Source organism: Palaemon carinicauda, chromosome 21, assembly GCF_036898095.1.
Source record: "Palaemon carinicauda isolate YSFRI2023 chromosome 21, ASM3689809v2, whole genome shotgun sequence".
In the NCBI taxonomy this organism is placed as follows: Eukaryota; Metazoa; Arthropoda; class Malacostraca; order Decapoda; family Palaemonidae; genus Palaemon; species Palaemon carinicauda.
Window position 1 is genome coordinate 5,240,377 of NC_090745.1, and position 22,500 is coordinate 5,262,876.

At 37.0% G+C, this 22,500-nt stretch overlaps 1 long non-coding RNA gene across 1 annotated transcript; it reads left to right on the plus strand.

Annotated features, from left to right (window-relative positions):
* The first annotated feature begins 6,628 nt into the window (after positions 1-6,628).
* LOC137614622 (uncharacterized) lies at positions 6,629-7,081 on the plus strand. The gene is made up of 2 exons (XR_011039098.1): positions 6,629-6,731; positions 6,923-7,081. It is a non-coding gene; the product is annotated as an uncharacterized lncRNA (long non-coding RNA).
* Positions 7,082-22,500: the final 15,419 nt, after the last annotated feature.

Consider the following 22,500-nt stretch of genomic DNA (forward strand, 5'->3'; position numbering starts at 1 on the left):
CTTTGATCGAAGGTCATCCTTGATACAGTCCATCCACCTTCGCTTTGGTCTCCCTCTCCTTCTCGTTCCCTGTACCTCCATTTCCATCACTCTCCTCCCAATATACTGTTCATCTCTTCTCATGACATGACCATACCACCTCAGTCCTGGTGCCGGTAAGTAAGTCAGATATTACATCTGTTGCTAAGTCAAAGGAACCTCAGTTTCTTGGACCCGGGTTCGATTCCCCGCCCGACTATAGTCAATTCTTTTTAATTAGGCAGATTTGCACTGACTCGATACGGTGCCCTTTTCGCTCGGAAAAGATTCCTGATCGCTGGTTGGTTGGACAAGATCATTCTGACCAATCAGAGAGTGTGAAACTTTTCCGAGCTAAAAGGGCACCGCAGCGAGTCGTGCAAATGCGTCTCATTAAAAAAAATTGAGCATAGAAGCTATTATTGTTGAGTTGATTTCCCCTTGGGTCTCTGATCCCGAGGTAGAAAAAATCTAGATATTAGGAAACATAATAAATGGCTTATATATTAAAATGTATAATATATGGCTTTTATATATATATATATATATATATATATATATATATATATATATATATATATATATATATATATATATATATATATATATATATATATATATATATATATCTTTGAGAAATTAGTGTTATAAAAATACTTGAAAAATCCACATGTAAAATATGTACATCTGGATATTCAAAGTTTAAGAGCCCTAAAACATATGTTAAGTACTCGAACGTTATGAAAGAAACTCCAGATATTACTACCTTTCGTATAAAGATAGTCACATGGAAAAATAAATTCATGGAAAAAAGTAATATTATTAACAATATTATTATTATTATTATTATTAAAATTATAATTACCATTAGAATTAGTAATGCTATTATTCTAATTTTGGGAAACCGACTTTCAGTGCTTGGAATAATAAAGAACATATTGTAGATTATTCCCTTTGACGTGGAAGGCTGGAATAATCTTCGCTTTGACAGTTTGTCTCTCAGTTGCTCTTGATCCAGAAGGTCTATATCTACCGTATAAAAGGCTACAAACTTTTCTTCCACTACTCCTATACAATAGAATCTTCTTCAGAGAACACGGCATACAAAAAGACTTTGCATTTGTTTCTTCTGCATTTGTCCACAAGATAAAGAAACAGTACAAGTGAATCTTTATCAAGGAACACTTCATACTGGAACGAGTGAGACTTCTTTTCTCTACTGAGTCTATCTTGCAAATTATTCCATTTTACCTGGAAAACGTGAATACACTTCGCTTTGACAGTTTGTCTACCAGTTGATCTTGATGCACAAAGTCCATAGATACCATAAACAAGGCCACAAACTTTTCTTCCACTACTCCAGTATAATGAAATCTCTTTCAGGGAACACGGCGTACTAAAAGACGTCACGCTTGTTTTTTCCGCATTTGTCAACCAGATAAAGAAACAGTACAAGTGAATCTTTATCAAGGAACACTGCATGCTAGAACAAGTGAGACTTCTTCCCTCTGCTGAGTCCATCTTGTAGATTATTCCCTATTACCTGGAAGGCTGGAATACATTTCAGTTTGATAGTTGGTCTCTCAGTTGCTCTCGAATCAGAAAGTCGATCTTCTTCTTCTTCTTCTTTGTCTACATCTTTTCCCACTTCTATGTGAGATCGATGTTTCTGGTCAGCTTTCTCCATCTATATCTGTCCCACACCTCATCACCGATTAATCATTTTGATCGAAGGTCATCCTTGATACAGTCCACCCACCTTCGATTTGGTCTCCCTCTCCTTCTCGTTCCCTGTACCTCCATTTCCATCACTCTCCTCTCAATATACTGTTCATCTCTTCTCATGACATGACCGTACCACCTCAGTCTACTTTCTTGGATCTTATCTGATAGGTTTCTAACTCCTGTGGCACCCCTAATTACTTCATTCCGTATCTTATCTCTTCTTGTCACCCAACACATCCATCTTAACATTCTCATCTCTGCCACATCCATACTGCATACCAGAACAAGTGAGACTTCATCTCTCTGCTGATTCTATCTTGTAAATTATTCCCGTTGACATGGAAGGCTAGAATACACTTAGCTTTGACAGTGTGTCTCTCACTTGCTCTCAATCCAGAAAGTCTATAGATACCATAAACAAAGCCATAAACATTTCTTCCACTACTCCAGTATTACAGAATCTCTTTCAGGGAACACTGCGTACTAAGAGATGCCACAGTTGTTTTTTCTGCATTTGTCCACAAGATAAAGACACAGTACAGGTGAATCTTTATCAAGGAATGCTGCATACTAGAACAAGTGAGACTTCTCCCCTCTGCTGAGTCCATCTTGTAGGTTATTCCCGTTGATATGGAAGGCTAGAATATCGTATCTTTGACAGTAAGTGTCTCATTGCTCATGATCCAGAAAGTCCATAGATACCATTTGAGATTGAAAAATGGGGGGAATGGGGAAGTTAGTTTAAAAGGAGAGAGATTGAAAGAATTGAAAATTTCAGGTATTTAGGATCAACAGTTGCAGAGGATGGTGATGTGAGGGCAGAAATAAACCACAGAATACAAGCAGGATGGAAGAATTGGAAAAAAGTTCGTGGAGTACTATGTGACAGGAAAATTAGTGGTTAAATTAAAAGGTAAAGTACACAGGACCGTTGTGAGACCGGCAATTATATATGGAGCGGAGACATGGGCAATAAAGAAGACAGAAGAGAAGAAACTGGATGTTGCAGAGATGAGAATGTTGAGATGGATATGTGGGGTGACAAGAAGATATAAGATACGGAATAAAGTAATTAGGGGTGCCACAGGAATTAGAAAACTGTCAGATAAGATCCAAGAAAGTAGATTGAGGTGGTATGGTCATATCATGAGAAGAGGTGAACAGTATATTTGGAGGAGAGTGATGGAAATGGAGGTACAGGGAACGAGAAGGAGAAGGAGACCAAAGCGAAAGTGGATGGACTGTATCAAGGATAACCTTCGATCAAGGGGATTAACAGGTGATGAAGTATGGGACAGAGGTAGATGGAGAAAGCTGGTCAGAAACATCGACCCTACATAGAAGTGGGAAAAGATGCAGACAAAGAAGAAAGAAAAAGAAGACTCCAGTATAATGGAATCTCCTTCAGGGGGCACGGCATACTAAAAGACATCACACTTGTTTCCTCTGCCTTTGTCCACATGATAAAGAAACAGTACAAATGAATCTTTATCAAGGAACAATGCATACTGGAAAAAGTGAGACTTCTTCCCTCTGCTGAGTCCATCTTGTAAATTATTCCATTTTACCTGGAAGGTGCGAATACACTCAGCTTTGACAGTTTGTCTCTCAGTTGCTCTGGATCCAGATAGTCCATATATACCATAAACAAGGCCACAAACTTTTCTTCCACTACTCAAGTAAAATGGAATCTACTTCAGGGGACAAGGCATACTAAAGGACGTTGCATTTGTTTCTTCTGCATTTGTCCATATGATAAGGAAACAGTACAAGTGAATCTTTATCAAGGAACACTGCATACTAGAACAAGTGAGACTTCTTCCCTCTGCTGAGTCCATCTTGTAGATTATTCCATTTTGCATGGAAGGCGTGAATACACTTCGCTTTGACAGTTTGTCTACCAGTTGATCTTGATGCATAAAGTCCATAGATACCATAAACAAGGCCACAAACCTTTCTTCCACTACTCCAGTATAATGAAATCTCCTTCAGGGAACACGGCGTACTAAAAGACGTCATACTTGTTTCTTCTGCATTTGTCCACAAGATAAAGAAATAGTACAAGTGAATCTTAATCTAGGAACAATGCATACTGGAACAAGTGAGACTTCTTCCCTCTGCTGAGTCCATCTTGTAGATTATTCCCTATTACCTGGAAGGCTAGAATACATTTCAGTTTGACAGTTTGTCTCTCAGTTGCTCTCGATCCAGAAAGTCCATCTTCTTCTTCTTCTTCTTCTTTGTCTACATCTTTTCCCACTTCTATGTGGGGTCAATGTTTCTGGTTAGCTTTCTCCATCTACTTCTGTCCCACACTTCATCACCGGTTAATCCCTTTGATTGAAGGTTATCCTTGATACAGTCCACCCACCTTCGCTTAGGTCTCCCTCTCCTTCTCGTTCCCTCTACCTCCATTTCCATCACTCTCCTCTCAATATACTGTTCATCTCTTCTCATGACATGACTGTACCACCTCAGTCTACTCTTTTGGATCTTATCTGATAGTTTTCTAACTCCTGTGGTATCCCTAATTACTTCATTCCGTATCTTATCTCTTCTTGTCACCCCACACATCCATCTCAACATTCTCATCTCTGCCACATCCATACTGCGTACTAGAACAAGTGAGACTTCATCTCTCTGCTGATTCCATCTTACAAATTATTCCCGTTGACATGGAAGGCTAGAATACACTTAGCTTTGATAGTGTCTCTCACTTGCTCTCGATCCAGAAAGTCCATAGATACCATAAACAAAGCCATAAACATTTCTTCCACTACTCCAGTATTACAGAATCTCTTTCAGGGTACACTGCGTACTAAAAGATGTCACACAAAGTTCAAGTGAATCTTTATCAAAGAACGCTGTATACTAGAACAAGTGAGACTTCTTCCCTCTGCTGAGTCCATCTTGTAGATTATTCCCTATTACCTGGAAGGCTGGAATACACTTTGCTTTGACAGTTTGTCTCTTATTGGCTCTTGATCCAGAAATTCCATATACACCATAAACAAGGCCACAAACTTTTCTTCCACTAATCCAGTATAATGGAGTCTGATTCAGGGGACACGGCATACTAAAAGACGCCGCACTTGTTTCTTCTGCATTTGTCCACATGATAAAGAAACAGTACAAGTGAATCTTTATCAAAGAACAATGCATACTAGAAAAAGTGAGACTTCTTCCCTCTGTTGAGTCCATCTTGTAGATTATTCCCTATTACCTGGAAGGCTGGAATATATTTCAGTGTGACAGTTTGTGTCTCAGTTTCTCTCGATCCAGAAATTCCATAGATACCATAAACAAGGCCAACAACTTTTCTTCCACTACTCCAGTATAATGGAATCTCCTTCAGGGGACAGGGCATACTAAAAGACATCGCACTTGTTCCTTCTGCATTTGTCCAAAAGATAAAGAAACAGTACAAGTGAATCTTTATCAAGGAACAATGCATACTAGAAAAAGTGAGACTTCTTCCCTCTCCTGAGTCCATCTTTTAGCTCATTCCCTATTACCTGGAAGGCTGGAATACACTTCGCTTCGACAGTTTGTCTCTTATTGGCTCTTCATCCAGAAAGTCCATATATACCATAAACAAGGCCACAAACTTTTCTTCTACTACTCCTGTGTAATGGAGTCTGATTCAGGGGACAGGGCATACTAAAAGACGCCGCACTTGTTTCCTCTGCATTTGTCCACATGATAAAGAAACAGTACAGGTGAATCTTTATCAAAGAACAATGCATACTAGAAAAAGTGAGACTTCTACCCTCTGCTGAGTCCATCTTGTAGATTATTCCCTATTACCTGGAAGGCTGGAATACACTTCGCTTCGACAGTTTGTCTCTTATTGGCTCTTCATCCAGAAAGTCCATATATACCATAAACAAGGCCACAAACTTTTCTTCTACTACTCCTGTGTAATGGAGTCTGATTCAGGGGACAGGGCATACTAAAAGACGCCGCACTTGTTTCCTCTGCATTTGTCCACATGATAAAGAAACAGTACAGGTGAATCTTTATCAAAGAACAATGCATACTAGAAGAAGTGAGACTTCTTCCCTCTGCTGGGTCCATCTTGCAGATTATTCCCTATTACCTGGAAGGCAGGAATATATTTCAGTGTGACAGTTTGTGTCTCAGTTTCTTTCGATCCAGAAATTCCATAGATACCATAAACAAGGCTACAAAATTTTTCTTCTACTCCAGTAAAATGGAATCTCCTTCAGGGGCCACGGCATACTAAAAGACATCACACTTGTTTCCTCTGCCTTTGTCTACAAGATAAAGAAACAGTACAAGTGAATCTTTATCAAGGAACAATGCCTACTGGAACAAGTGAGACTTCTTCCCTCTGCTGAGTCCATCTTTTAGCTCATTCCCTATTACCTGGAAGGCTGGAATACACTTCGCTTTGACAGTTTGTCACTCAGTTAACCTTGATACTGAAGGTTCATAGCTACCATAAACAAGGCCACAAACTTTTCTTCCACTACTCCAGTATAATGGAATCTCCTTCAGGGGACACGGCATACTAAAAGATGCCGCACTTGTTTCTTCTGCATTTGTCCATAAAATAAAGAAACAGTACAACTGAATCTTTATCAATGAACAATGCCTACTGGAACAAGTGAGACTTCTTCCCTCTGCTGAGTCCATTTAGTAGATTATTCACTATTACTTGAAAGACTGGAATTCATATCAGTTTGACAGTTTGTCTCTCAGTTGCCCTTGATCCAGAAAGTCCATATACACCATAAACAAGGCCACAAACTTTTCTTCCACTACTCCAGTGTAATGGAATCTATTTCAGGGGACACTGTAAGGGAATTTCATGTTAGTAACGCCATCTATTGATTGGATCTGAAGTTACCGTATTTGCGAAGTTTCTGTTAACGATTTTATCCTTGTATTTTCAGTTTCATAATAGACTTTGAAAGATAAATTTTGTATTTTCTTTAGTCACGTTATAATCACCTAGCCGTGCAGTAAGTGGATTAATTGCCTGTGTTTATATGGAATATAGTTTTATCAGTTTTGTGAAATGTGTTATTCTTTAAAATGTTTGTCTTTAAAAGTGTATTTAAAATTGTTTAAGTGTATATTTAATTAAGTCTTTACGAATTGTTATTTATCATAAGTGTAGTTAAATTTCACAAGTTATGTTCTTCGTTTTCAGCTAGGGTAATCCTCGACCCTTGGGGAAACAGTGCACGACCTTAAGCAATCCCGAACCAAGAGATGCACTTTTTATAAATACTCGAACTATAATCACAGGTTCCCGCTGTTACATCGAAGCATACGTTATATAGGTGACTCTGAATCCGAAATCCAAATTGGTTTGTTATTTAGCGTATGATAAATGTCAAAGACCCATGAACAGTGACTTGTGTTATGTTGTGTGTTGTAAGGTTTTTTTTTTCTCGAGCAATTGTTGAGGTATTTATTCGTAACAAGACCTTTGGTGATTTATTATTTTTGTAATGTTTATTAAAAGGGTGTCAAACAGATAAGTTAATTAATATTTTTATTGTTCGTCATTTGTTTATTTCTTTATTTCAGTATTATATCTTTCAATTTCATAATCCATAGTGGTGTTAATAAATTATAAATTGTAATAAACTTTATTTCTAAATTTGTTTTACCATACCTAATCACAAATAAGCAGTGCTATCTTTACCAGGGAAAAATGTCTAAGGAATTCCCTGACATTAAGTGGTGTGCTCACCAGGGCTAATTTAAATATTTCCTTGTTATTAGTGGCCTGCGTTACTTTGTGATTGGTTTGGTGATAGTCATTTATTTTCTATTACAAAACATAAAAGTGCAATTAATTGGAGTGGCGAAAATTTATTTTGATGATGTGGGGCATTTTAAGAATACGGCTGAAAGGTCGCAAGTGGGAGACTTCCGATAGTTAAGGGAATGTAAACCGAATTCTTGAAACAGTGTCCGGTAACTTAGTTGTTACGTAAGAGTCCAGCTGACTCTAGAGATATATTGGTTTGACAATTTTAAAGTTATTGTTTTGTACTTTATATTTATTTTTATTAACTTTATTGCTGAATTTTGATGCTTGGTGAATGGTTAATGTTATATAATGAAGTGTGTGATTGTCCTTTATTCATAATAATTATTTCTAGTACAATTCGGTGTCTGCTTATTGTCATTGTGTAACGGGTATCTTTAATGTTTCTTACATTAAGTTGTTTGTAGGCAATGGTTAAAAACTGGATACTTTAAAATGGAATTTTATAAATTCTGGAAGGATGAAGGTTTGTCCATGGGACTCTCGGATGAAGCTCTTTTGAACTTTATAGAGAAGAAAATCAAAGATAGTGATGAGCGTGATAGAAGACATGCTGAAAGAGAAGAAATGGCTTTGATGATTAAATACGAAGAAAATGAAAAGCAGAGGGCACATGAACTTGAATTGCAAAAGATCAGAGGAGCAACATCTAACCCTAGCCATGTAACAGTTGCTGTGGATACTACTAGACCTCTTCCATTTTGTGATACTGATGATATCACCGCATACCTAGTAAGGTTTGAAAAGGTAGCAGTTTCTCTCAACTGGGAGTGGAACTCTTGGTCAGTTCAGTTGGCTTCACTTTTAAGAGGTAAGGCATTAGATATCTACACGTCGCTCTCAGATGATGTTACAAGTGACTATGCATCATTGAAGGAAGCTCTTTTGAAAGGATTCAAGAAGACTAGTGACTGGTACAGGACAGCATTTAAAACTGCAAAAATGGATTCCAAGAGCACATATGAACAACATTTGAATATATTATTTCGAAATTTTGACTTGTGGATAAATAGTCTTAGGATAACGAAAGACTACGAAGATTTGAGAAACATTATAGTCTGTGATCAGTTCATGTCTACTTTACCCAAGGAAATGCGTCTCTTTCTTAAGGAGCGTAAACCTAGAACTCCAGAGGATTATTCATCATTGGCAGACACATATGCTTCAGCACACAAATGTTATCCTAAAGATGAGCAGAAGTACTTTAGGCACAATGCAAATGTATCTAGTTCCAGTGATAAGATCAGTATGAGTGAGAAACCAGAGAAAACTAGTTCGTCACATCCTGGTAAGATTGCATGTTACGGTTGTGGTCAGAGTGGACATATTTCGAGAAACTGTCCTAACAAGGTACCCAAAAAGAAATCTGAATCTTCTCTTTAGATAGGACAAGTTCTGGATAACGCTGGAGTATGTGGACCTATGGTATGTGGAACAGTGAATGGTGTTACAGTATCTACAATACTTAGAGATACAGGTTGTACAGGAGTAGTGGTATCAGAGGATTTGATTCCTGATCCTGGAACAAATTGTTCATATTCTACTCTTATTGATTATTTGGGCAGGAAGGACAGATTCCCTATTGTCAAGATTTATTTGAAATGTAATCTCTTTATAGGTTGGGTTAATTCTGTTCGGGCTCCAATAAAGTACTGTACTGTCTTATTAGGCAATATTCCAGGTGTTCAGGACCATAATTTGTTTCCTCTAAAAAATACGGATTCTAACATAGAAGTAAATGCAGTAACAAGAGCACAGGTAAAAAGGAGAAATATTGTACACCCTCTTTTTTTTACCAGAACCATTTGATATATCCATTGATCATGAATCTTTTCTTAGAGAACAGCAGAATTGCGAAGCTTTGAAATATGCAAGAGAAATGAGTCAGTTTGGAGATGTCAAACGTGGCAAGAATGGTTTGCAGTACGAGTTCGTGATGAGAAATGGACTTCTCTACAGGAAAATACAGAAATGTAAAAAGCCTGTTACTGGGAAAGGAACAGTTGGTTGTACCAGTTAAATGCATAAAATTAGTTTTGCGCCTTGCACATGATATTCCAGTAAGTGGACATTTTTCTCATAGGAAAACCTTTAATAAGATTAATGAAATTTTCTGGTGGCAGGGTATGACGTCTGACATATATAAATATTGCAAATCTTGTGATGTATGCCAAAAATCTTCCCTTGTTGGAAAAGTAAAGAAGGCTCAGATGGTTAAATTACCAGTGATCTCTACGCCATTTTATAGAGTTGCTATTGACTTAGTGGGCCCGATTTCTCCTCCTAGTGAAGCAGGGCATTGGTATATTCTGACCATGGTAGATTATGCTTCAAGCTTCCCGGACGCAGTAGCTTTGAAGAACATAACATCTGAAGACATTGCAGAAGCCTTAATATCTATCTTTTCCAGAGTAGGAGTGCCAAAAGAAATTCTTTCTGACAGAGGACCACAATTTCGATCAGAACTTATGTTGCAAGTACACAAGTTATTAGGAGTCAAACCTCTTTTCAGTACCCCCTATCATCCTGCTGCCAATGGAAGAATAGAAAGGCAACACCAGATTTTAGAGTATATTGAAGAAAATATGTGAGTTAAAACATAATTAATGGCATCGTTTCCTTCCAGCAGCACTGTTCGCCATGAGGGAAATTCCAAGTGATACAACAGGTTTCTCACCATTTGAGATTTTATATGGCCGTCAAGTGAGAGGTCCCTTGACAATATTGAAGGAACTATGGACAAATTCGGATATGTCTGCAGGGGAAACTGATCTTTATTCTTTTGTTTTGGAACTACGTGAAAAGTTGTCCAATGTTTCTGATTTGGCTGTTCAAAACATGAATATATCTTCCAGTACATATGTCTTATTTTGATTTGAAGAGTAGTAAGCGTCGATTTAAAGCTGATGATGAAGTGCTTTTGCTTATTCTAGAAAAACAAGGTAAATTGCAGTTCTCATGGAGAGGTCCATACAAGATAATTGATAAGCATGGTCCAGTTGACTACTGGGTAAACGTAGAAGGTAAGAAGAGACTGTATCATATCAATCTTATGAAGAAATATTACCGTAGAGAGAATGTTAATATGTTACATGTAGCAGATGAAGATATGACTGGAATGATAAACACTGTTCATGTTAACAAAGTTGCTGTTATTAATACTGATGAGGATGATCATCTGAAAATTGAAACTGTGGATACCAATCAGAGTACATGCAACATAAACCCTAATCTTTCAGATGTACAGAAAGATGATCTTCGTAACTTATGTCAGAAGTACAAACATGTATTTTCAGATAAACCAGGTAAAACTTCTTTACAAGAGCATAATATTAAGATTAAGACTACTGAACCCTTTGTTCGTAAATATTATCCAATCCCAGCTCATTTAACTAAGGATTTCGATGACGAAGTACAAAGTTTGCTTGATCTTGGAATAATAGAGCAATCATCTTCTAATTATTCATCTCCAGCATTGCTCGTCAAAAAGAAAGAAGGTAACTACAGATTGGTTGTTGATTTTAGAACTTTAAATGCAGTTACAGATTTTGATTGTGAGCCCATGCCAAGCTTTGAGCAAGATCTTCATAAGTTTGCAGATTTTATGTACATTACAGAACTTGATATCTGCAAAGCATATCGTCAGATTCCTCTAACACCAGAAAGTCGCAAGTATACAGCCTTTTCGACTAATCTTGGACTAATGCAATATGTAAGATTACCTTTTGGCCTTAGCACAGCTTGGGCGACGTATATTAGATTAAAGAGGCAAGTATTGAAAGGTCTTTCTTTCGAAGTTTGCTATTTTGATAATATCTTTATTGTATCCAAAGACTGGAAAATTCATATGGCAGATTTGGAAACAGTCCTATTGCGACTGCAAGAAGCAGGATTAACTGCTAAACCAGGAAAGTGTTTCCTCGGTTATGAAGAGATACAATATTTAGGATATGTAATCAACAAAAGGGGTATTTTTCCTCAACAGGATAAAATTACAGCTATTTTGGATATGCCTGCTCCCACTACCAAGAAACAGTTACGAAGCTTTATTGGATCTGTAAATTTTTATGGTAGATTTATTCCAAATTTTTCAGATAAACTAATTCATCTTACAAAGTTTTTGAAGAAGGCTAGTTCAGAAAAATTTAATTTTGATGAAGATGCATTGTGCAAATTTAATGAAATGAAATCTTGTTTAACTTCTCCCCCGATTCTTCGTGTCTGATCTAAATAAAATTTTCTGTTGAAGAACGGATGCATCGTCTACAGGTCTAGGAGCAGTTTTGCTGCAGTATATAGACGGTGAACCTTATCCAGTAGCATTCGCAAGCAAGAAACTTCTTCCCCCCGAGACTCGATTTGCAGCTATCGAGCGAGAATGCTTGGCCATAGTATGGGGAATAAAGAAGTTTGAGTACTACTTAATGGGGAGAAAATTCCTCTTGGAAAGTGACCATAAGCCACTCATGTATTTAGAGACTTCAAAGTCTAGTAATGATAGACTAATGCGTTGGTCTTTGGCATTACAAGTTTATTCTTTCTCTGTTGTTCATGTGAAGGGTACCAATAATATATTTGCTGATTTGTTAAGTAGAGGTTAAGGTATTTAGTCTTTTCTATGAAATTCCATGTTATTTACCTTTTATATATAAAAGGCTTAATGGGGGGTTTTGTAAGGGAATTTCATGTTAGTAACACCATCTATTGATTGGATTTGAAGTTACCGTATTTGCGAAGTTTCTGTTAACGATTTTATCCTTGTATTTTCAGTTTCATAATAGACTTTGAAAGATAAATTTTGTATTTTCTTTAGTCACGTTATAATCACCTAGCCGTGCAGTAAGTGGATTAACTGCCTGTGTTTATATGGAATATAGTTATATCAGTTTTGTGAAATGTGTTATTCTTTAAAATGTTTGTCTTTAAAAGTGTATTTAAAATTGTTTAAGTGCATATTTAATTAAGTCTTTACGAATTGTTATTAATCATAAGTGTAGTTAAATTTCACAAGTTATGTTCTTCGTTTTCAGCTAGGGTAATCCTCGACCCTTGGGGAAACAGTGCACGACCTTAAGCAATCCCGAACCAAGAGATGCACTTTTAGGAAATACTCGAACTATAATCACAGGTTCCCGCTGTTACATCGAAGCATACGTTATATAGGTGACTCTGAATCCGAAATCCAAATTGGTTTGTTATTTAGCGTATGATAAATGTCAAAGACCCATGAACAGTGACTTGTGTTATGTTCTGTGTTGTAAGGTTTTTTTTTTTGAGCAATTGTTGAAGTATTTATTCGTAACAAGACCTTTGGTGATTTATTATGTTTGTAATGTTTATTAAAAGGGTGTCAAACAGATAAGTTAATTAATATTTTTATTGTTTGTCATTTGTTATTTGTCAGGGAATTCCTTAGACATTTTTCCCTGGTAAAGATAGCACTACTTATTTGTGATTAGGTATGGTAAAACAAATTCAGAAATTTAGAAATAAAGTTTATTACAATTTATAATTTATAAACTCCACTATGGATTATGAAATTGAAAGATATAATACTGAAATAAAGAAATAAAGAAACAGTACAAGTGAATCATTATCAAAGAACAATGCATACTAGAACAAGTGAGACTTTTTCCCTCTGCTGAGTCCATCTTGTAGATTATTCCCTATTACCTGGAAGGCTGGAATACACTTCGTTTTGACAGTTTTTCTCTTATTGGTTCTTGATCCAGAAAGTCCATATACACCATAAACAAGGCCACAAAATTTTCTTCCACTACTCCAGTATAATGGATTCTGATTCAGGGGACACGGCATACTTAAAGACGCCGCACTTGTTTCTTCTGCATTTGTCCACATGATAAAGAAACAGTACAAGTGAATCTTTATCAAAGAACAATGCATACTAGAACAAGTGAGACTTTTTCCCTCTGCTGAGTCCATCTTGTAAATTATTCCTTTTGACCTTGAAGGTTCGGGTACACTGGGTATTGACCATATTTCTCTTGATGGCTCTTGATCCAGAAGGTCCATATCTTCTTTATATTCTCCAAATCTTTTGACTCTTGTTATTTAGATATTTCTGGATCTGCTGCTTCTTTCCATTCTCACTTTCCTTCTTCTTGTTATTCTGTTTTTTATGAATCTGCTCCTTCTTTCCATTCTCACCATCGTTCTTTTTCTTGTTATTTTGGTCTTTCTGAATCTGCTCCTTCTTTCCATTCTCACCATCGTTCTTTTCCTTGTTATTTTGGTCTTTCTGAATCTGCTCCTTCTTTCCATTCTCACTATCCTTCTTCAACTTGTTATTCTGGTCTTTCTGATTCGGCTCCTTTCCATTCTCACTATCCTTTTTTTTCTTGTTTTTCTGGTCTTTTTTAACCTTCTTCTTTCCCTTATTCGTATCCTTCTGATTCTTTTTATTCTGGTTTCCATTCTTTCTCTCTTTCTTCTGCAAAAACTGTTCTTTCAAAAAATCGTTTAACTCCTGTTCTCTTAGAATATCATTTTCAAGTTTTTTTATTACCCTCTTCTTTTTCAAAACTTCTCTATTCTGATAACTGTCGAAACTCTTGAGAGAATGTTTTATTTTTCTATTTTCTTTCTTCAGTTTTTTATTTACTCTTTTCAGTTCTGCTATTTCCCTTATTAGTTCCTCTTCACTTTTATCCTTCTGATTGTTGTTATTCTGCTTCTTCTGAATCTGTTCCTCCATTTCATTCTTCCTATCCTTCTGAATTTTTTCATTATTTTTCTGAATCTTGGCCTTTCTAGTCTCCCTCACCTTCTCCTGCGAAGACAGTCCTAGCAAACGACCATTTTTATTCTTTTCTCTTAAAAGCTTATTTTCAAGTTTTTCGATTTCGTTGTTCTTGTTCCTAATTTTAAGTTCAAAGAGGCGTTTAAGTCTCCTGAGACAACTCTTTAAATGTGCATTTTCATTCAGCAGTTTTAGATGTTCTTGTCTCAATGTTGCTATCTTCCTTTGTAGTTCCTCTTCACGAATGATAGCACTTTTATCCTTCTTCTTCTTGTTATTCTGCTTTTTGTGAATGTCGTCCTTCCCATTCTCTCTCTCCTCCTTATTTATTCTATTCGGTTTTCTACTCTCCTCCTTTCCATTCGCCCTATCCTTCTTCTTCTTCTTGTTATTCTGGTCTTTCTGAATCTGCTCCTTTCCATTCTCCCTATCCTTCTTCTTGTTATTTTGGTCTTCCTGAATCTGGTCCTTCTTCCCATTCTCTCTATCCTTCTTCTTCTTGTTATTTTGGTCTTCCTGAATCTGGTCCTTCTTTCCATTCTCCCTCTTCTCCTGATACTTGTTATTCTGTCTTTTGTAAATTTGGTCCTTCCCATTCGTCCTCTCCTCATTTATTCTATTCGTTTTTCTACCCCCATCCTCGTATTCCTCTTTCAGTCTTCTTTCTTTAGGAACACGAACAATTGATTCATTACATAAAAATGGGAGGGGCATGAAACGAAAAACATTCCAACAACTAAACATTTGGTTGAGGGCGTAGGCCACAAAACACCTTGCGCAATTGATCCTTACACGAAAGACCTCGCAGGGCCGATGATATGTTAGATCGTACAGCCGAATAACTTCATATCTCCTTTGTTTTAGATGAACCCTGTACCAGGGATAGGCCCCAGGCTCGTAAAAAGCCTTTCCTCCTTGGCTGGAATTTTCTATACCATCGTCGATTTCGCATATGTAATCGTATCCATTGAGTGAAGGGCCTCTTCTTATCTTTTCTAGAGAGTTTTTCGACGTTTTCTCAATACTCTCCCAATTTTTTATCCTTTCCCTTGTTTCGTGACGTTCTTTTTTTACTTTCGAGTTACTATTCCTTTTCTTATTCTTTTTTAACTTTCCATTATTCTTTCTCTTCCTCTTCTCCTTTTTCTTTAAAGTCTCCTTTTCATTAAACTTATCTTCCTCTTTCGTATTCTTTTTAATCTTGGCCTTTTTACTTACATTTTTCTCTTCATTCTTTTTCCGTTTTTTCACCGTTTCCTTCTCAGCCTTTGTCTCTTTGAGATTTGCATATCTTCCGAATAGTTTTATTTTTCTAATACAGTTTAAATGTCCCTCGTCAAGCTGGACCACATTGGTGTTGGCTTTGCTTTCCCTAGCACCGCCTAAATTGTTCCTCTCCAAAGGACATTTCAAAATCTCACCCAAGTGAAGCTGGGCGGTGGCCTCCTTCCCCCAATGTTTATCGAAACCTAGTTTGACATTTCTCCAGTCACCGCATTTTGCAATGCTACTCTTTACATTAGAATAATTCAGGAACTCATTCCAACCCAGCCAATGAGGAGGGCAAGCCAGCCTCAACTTGGTGCCGGTCCCAAGCCCGGGTAAATAGGGAGGGTTGACGGCAGGAAAGGCATCCGGCTCATCTAAATCTCCAACAATTTTCCCACCTTTTCCATTATCCTTTTGGAAGTTCCCCTGCAAATAACTAATATTGCATTGTCTGTAGTTATCGTAAATATACGTAATAACATAAACAACGCCAAATATATTTGTTGGTAATTCAATAAAAAACACAGCACTCTTTAGTAAATAAGACATTCTTAACGATATAGAGTTCATTCACTAGCCTTAATTAGAATTAAAAGGAGATTATGAAATATTGGCTTTAGAAATTCTTAAAAGGCTTCATGCTCTGAAATAGTCTTCAAGAAGTCTTCGTTCTGAGTTTGACTCCAAATTGTCTTTCATCGATGATAGGAAATGAGAGAGAGAGAGAGAGAGAGAGAGAGAGAGAGAGAGAGAGAGAGAGAGAGAGAGAGAGAGAGAGATATATGGGTTCTTTTGACGTCTTCATGAACATCGTACGTCAGTAGAATTGAATGGCAGTAACATCTTCTGGCTTGACGTTGCCACATTTGTCCAATTTCGCTGCGGCTCTGCAAAATCTCTCTCTCTCTCTCTCTCTCTCTCTCTCTCTCTCTCTCTCTCTCTCTCTCTCTCAATGGTCCGGACGACTGAGAACCTATCGCTGATAAGAATAGAACGATGGTATATGGAATTCCTTATAATATTCAGAAGACTTGCACGAACGATGAACAATACTTTCTGCGAATGAACGTAGAATGCTACGGGAATGAATACTCTCTCTCTCTCTCTCTCTCTCTCTCTCTCTCTCTCTCTCTCTCTCTCTCTCTCTCTCTCTCTCTCTCCAGTCATTGGAATAGAAAAGATTGATAGAAAATAAAGTCGAAATGAACGAAGAATGAAAAAGATTCAAATCCTGGAAGAGCTCAATAGTCTCCAGCGCAGCAGTTCTCTTTTCCCCCGAAGCCGCTTTGAAGATTTCTGCCGACTCCTTTTGCTGTCTTCGCAGTGACACAAAGGATCTTTCGGAGCCTTCTCTCTCTCTCTCTCTCTCTCTCTCTCTCTCTCTCTCTCTCTCTCTCTCTCTCTCTCTCACCGGTCATAAGAATAGTAAAAAAATATCATAAAGTCAAAATGAACGAACAAGCAAAAAAAGATTAAAATCCTGGAAGAGAACAATAATCTTCAGCGTAACAGTTTTCTTTCCCGCAGGAGTCACTTTGAAGATTTCTGTCAACTCCTTTTGCTGTCTTCCCAGAGACACGAAGGGTCTTTCGGAGCCTTGTCAGGAATGCATTCAACATTATTTCCTGTAGTCGATAAAAGAGTCAAATAGGATCTCTCTCTCTCTCTCTCTCTCTCTCTCTCTCTCTCTCTCTCTCTCTCTCTCTCTCTCTCTCGGTCATAAGAATAGAAAAGAATTATCATAAATGTAGTCGGGAGTCAAACAGGCACTCTCTCTCTCTCTCTCTCTCTCTCTCTCTCTCTCTCTCTCTCTCTCTCTCTCTCTCTCTCTCTCTCTCTCGATGCATTCTTACCTGAAGACTTTCAGGCTCTGGGTTCCGCAAAACGTTTCTAGGCTCCGGCACACACACACACACACACTCACTCTCTCTCTCTCTCTCTCTCTCTCTCTCTCTCTCTCTCTCTCTCTCTCTCTCTCTCTCTCTCTCTCTCAGCATTTTTACTTGGAGACTTTTGGGCTCCGGCCTCCGCAAAAAGTCTCCGGGCTCCGGCCAAGGAAAGTTTTGGAGCGTAATGGGTTACTCTGGGAGAAAACACGAAGACAATCTATTTTTTTAAGAATATAGTTGATTCTGGTGCTATGATAGTTAGTACTAAGTATGTATTTCAAATCCGGTGAATTGTTTATATTGTTTGCATTTTTTCATATTTTTCTATGCTCGCCTAGGAAGAATTGGGCGTGATACATACATTCATAGCTTTGAAAAAGGCCGTGAAAATTCACGGATTATATTTTATTTAATTTTGTGCACGAGCTTTACAGCACCGTGTCTTTTGCCGGCGCTTGTGGGGTTCGGCCTTATTTATAACGTTATTTCCGGAACAAGGATTTCCGAAAGGTCACCAATTTCTGGCGGACCACTTGAAAAGGAAAAAAATGAACAGGGGGAAGAGGGAGTATTTGAACCCCCTGAAGAATTGACAGAGACAAAGGAAAAGGATACGTGGCAGAAAAAATTCGAAGAACTGCCGCAGGCGCTACAAGATTCGTTCTGCTCGGAACTGCTGAAGAAGGAAACAGACGGAAGACGAGGACACTGTACTGTGTATTTAAAAAAAAAAGTACAATAATGAGACAAGATGGCTGAATCTCCTTCACCCTCTATTTCGTAAGTTAAATTTGATGCACTATTGTTTAGAGTTTCAATGGACAGATGGCAGAAGAAGATATTTTGCAGGAGGATACCGGCAGGATGAAAACGGAGTCTTTGGGGCTTACCATTTTACTGGAAGGGATTCAATTCACAAAAAGGCTTCAGAGTGGACAAATTCGAAATACCTGACTTGTCTCCCAAGGAACTCTGGGAAAGGATAAGACAAGTCTTTCATCCAGCAGGTTTGAGGTCATACCATTACCTATATAATAGTTGTCAAACAGCATCCAGGGACTTATTGATGACTTTTGATATCGATATTTCGGATAACGTAGTAACAGTCCGAGACCCTTTTGTTAACTTTGTTGGTAAACTTCTGAAGCCATTTTTGTAAATGCTCCACACTTATGTTGGACGGCTCTTGCCAGCTCACCCCAAGGACGAAGGGGATAAGGTGAGCTGAAGTGTGGGGGCATTAGATCTCATACTTCAATATATGCGGAAGAGAAAACTTTAAGAAAAAAAAAGAAAAAAAAAGAGGAGGGAGGGAGGGTCGTGGGAACCGAGCCTGCAAAATCAGTTGCAGGCAAAACCCACTTGAAGAGCCCTTTGGTCAGGGCGAAACCCTAATGTATGTCTCAGTCAGATCAGATCAGATCAAATTCAGGTTGAGGCTTTGCCTTTGCAACGGCGCCTCTGTGTCTTTTAGTTTTGTGTGTTCCTTATTTTCACTAGTTTTTCTCTTTTCATCCACATTTGTTGTAATATTTTCGGTGCTACTATAGTGTGAGGTCTACCGCCATATGTCGCCTACCCAGGTGGAGGGTGAGGTCTACCGCGTGACCAACGTCCCAGAGCCCCGCATCTAACCATCGAACAGGTGAACTGCCCAAATCCATCAAAAACGTGACCTGTCCACGTGACCTGTCCATCAAAAAGGAAGCAAATAGAGCTCCCGAATCAGTTTTTCCCTCGGCCTAAAAGAGATATCATCGATATCAGCATTCTACAGTGAACCACCAGCAATATTATGTGGATCCAGCGACAGGAGCCCACACACAGGCAATTGAGCGATCGTGGTTGGATTCTGAAGAGATTAATGTGAGCTGTTGGTCGTCAGCTGTTCCAGTCTCATCTAGATCATTTTTGCTGGATGGTGATGAGAAAACATTCCAATGATCAATTTGTGTCATTCTTAGACGATGTATGAAGTGTGTATCGCTAGCATAAATGTATGGAAATATATGATAACATGTTTATTTTTACCTTTATTCCTTTTTTTTAATGTAATTAGAAATCCAATTATCTATTTAAGTCATTTCTATGATATGTTTAAATTAAGTGTTTATTGCTTAAACAAATGTATGAAACGTGTTTTATCTATGAGGGACGAATAATTCAGCGGTAGACCTCACGCTATAGTACTAACGGGAGGTAGATCTCACGCTATAGTGTGGTAGACCTCACGCTGTAGTAGCACCCTCTTTTCTTATTTTCAATATTTTCTTCACAAAAAAGGAAATTTCCAACTGTTTGTGCACTATCTTCTTCGTATGGTTGTTGGAGCTCAATTGCTTTTATTCTTATATCACTAAACTGTGGACAATATAACATAAAGTGGTTAGCATTTTCATCTACATCACAGAATACACAGTTTATATTTCCATCTTGGTGTCTGTTTTTTATATTCAAGCCCAGTGAGTTTCACCTTGCTCTGAATAATGAAATTGACGAAAATGTGTTGTCATACACTTCCTCCTCCTTGATTTCACTTATCCAGTTTTTATACAAAATTAGACTCTCCTTACACTCCATTTCACTCTTCCATTTGCTTGTGTCCCATTCTCTTGTTCTCTTCTTTATGTCCTCTTTCGTACATCTCTTGACTTCTCTCATCGCCATCCCACATTCCTCAGCATACTTCTTCACATGGATCCACCACTTCCTCTCTTTTTCTTCCATATCATTGACTATTGCTGATAGTAAGTCATTTTCTCCCTTATAAATGCTATCAAGGTACCTCAGCTTTCCATCCATTACCCTTGTTTTCATAGCAGATGCTCCTACATCCCCTCTCAAGGCTACAATTGCTGTAATAGTAGTAGTAATGATATATATGTGAATAAATGAAGTATATACATACATATATATATATATATATATATATATATATATATATATATATATATATATATATATATATATGTATATATACATAAATGATATATATATATATATATATATATATATATATATATATATATATATATATATATATATATGTATATATACATATATATATATATATATATATATATATATATGATAAATTTTGAACATTTAAACGTGTTTTTCATATTTCAAATAAGCCATATATAATACATTAAAGTCTGGATTCTCTTAACGACCTCAGGACCAGAGTCCCAAGCAAAATCACTCTGACCGGCCGGGTTTCGAATCCTGTTCCTGACTGAGTGGTTTGGTCAATGTCATACAAGTATCCTGGACCAGGATTCGAAACCCGGCTGGTCAGATACTATAGTCTTTGAGTGATTTTGCTTGGGACTCTGATCCTGAGGTCGTTAAGAGAATCCAGACTTTAATGTATTAATATATATGGCTTATTTGGAATATGAAAAACACGTTTAAATGTGCAAAATTTAATATATATATATATATATATATATATATATATATATATATATATATATATATGTGTGTGTGTGTGTGTATTTATGTATGTTTGTGTATACTTCATTCATTTATATATATATATATATATATATGTATATATATACATATATATGTATATATATATATATATATTTATATATATATGTATATATATACATATATACATATATATGTATGTATATATACATATATATGCATATATATATATATATATATATATATATACATATACACATATATGTATATATATGTATATATATATATATATATATATATATATATATATTCTGTATATATATATATATATATATATATATATATATATATACTTCGTCATTCTCGTGTAATACAAGTGAGAAACTGTACATTTCATTCGTTTCAAAATGTTTTTAGGGTTTTATAATTAACTGCATTTATTAAAAGTTTGCTTATAGTGTTTTTGTCTTTTTCAGCCTAGAAAATCGGATGGTTCCCCAAACGTCGGCACTTATAGACATGAGAGATGGTGTCCAGATGAGTTTCCAGTGGACAGCGGAGTACTCCAAGGGAATGTGTTGTCACCTATGTTGTTTATCCTCCTTATGGACTTTGTATTGTGTAGAACAGTCAAAGACGGTGCATTTTCAATAGGAAAGTAGCAAAGCTTGTGTATGTTGATGCTGCTATCTTATTAACAGAACACCGCCGGATTTGCAATGCTTGCTTACCAGAATGCATGAAATATCACACGATGCTCGACTCAAGGTAAGTAGAAGAAAGACAGATGATGAGAACAGAATATGCAATGGAAGAAGAAATATCATAAGAAGGAGGAAGGATTAATGATGTAGAATCATTTAAGTATTTCGGAACCATGATCTCTAATACAGGGTCTTTAGAATTGAAGTTTAATGAAAGATTGAAAAAAAGCAGGCCAGACAATGGGAAGGTTAAGTAAAATTTTGAAATAAAATCACCAGAAATTACATATAAAAATCAGACTAGTTATCAGTTTAGTGAGATCGGTGTTACTATATGAAAAAAATCTCCAATACATTTAGCAGATTTGAAAACATAAGCCCTGAGAGGAACATTGGGAGCTAAATGGCAGGACAGGATTAGAAATGAAACTATAAGAGAGATTACTCGAGTGCCATATGAGGATGAGATCATGGTGAGGGGTAGATGTAGATGGTTTGGGTATGCTCTTCGCACTCCCCAAGGAAGATTAGTTCACCAAACGTTTAGCTGGGCTCCACAAGGCATGAAAATAAAATAGACTTCGTTTGGAATGAAGAAAAACGGATAGGATAGGCAAATCAAATAGCACGCCAGGAAGATATCACAAGAATAGAGGGATCTAATATCCCAGGCACACTTAGAGAACACTATGACCTTGTATTGGTAACAAAAGGGGAAATAAAACCAATGGAAAATCCAACAATCATAATAGAAACTAAAGGCAAAAAAGCAGCGGGACCGGATGACCTTAAAACCCAGCTTAATAAGGCGCTATTATTATTATTATTATTATTATTATTATTATTATTATTACTTGCTAAGCTACAACCTTCGTTTGAAAAGCAGAATGC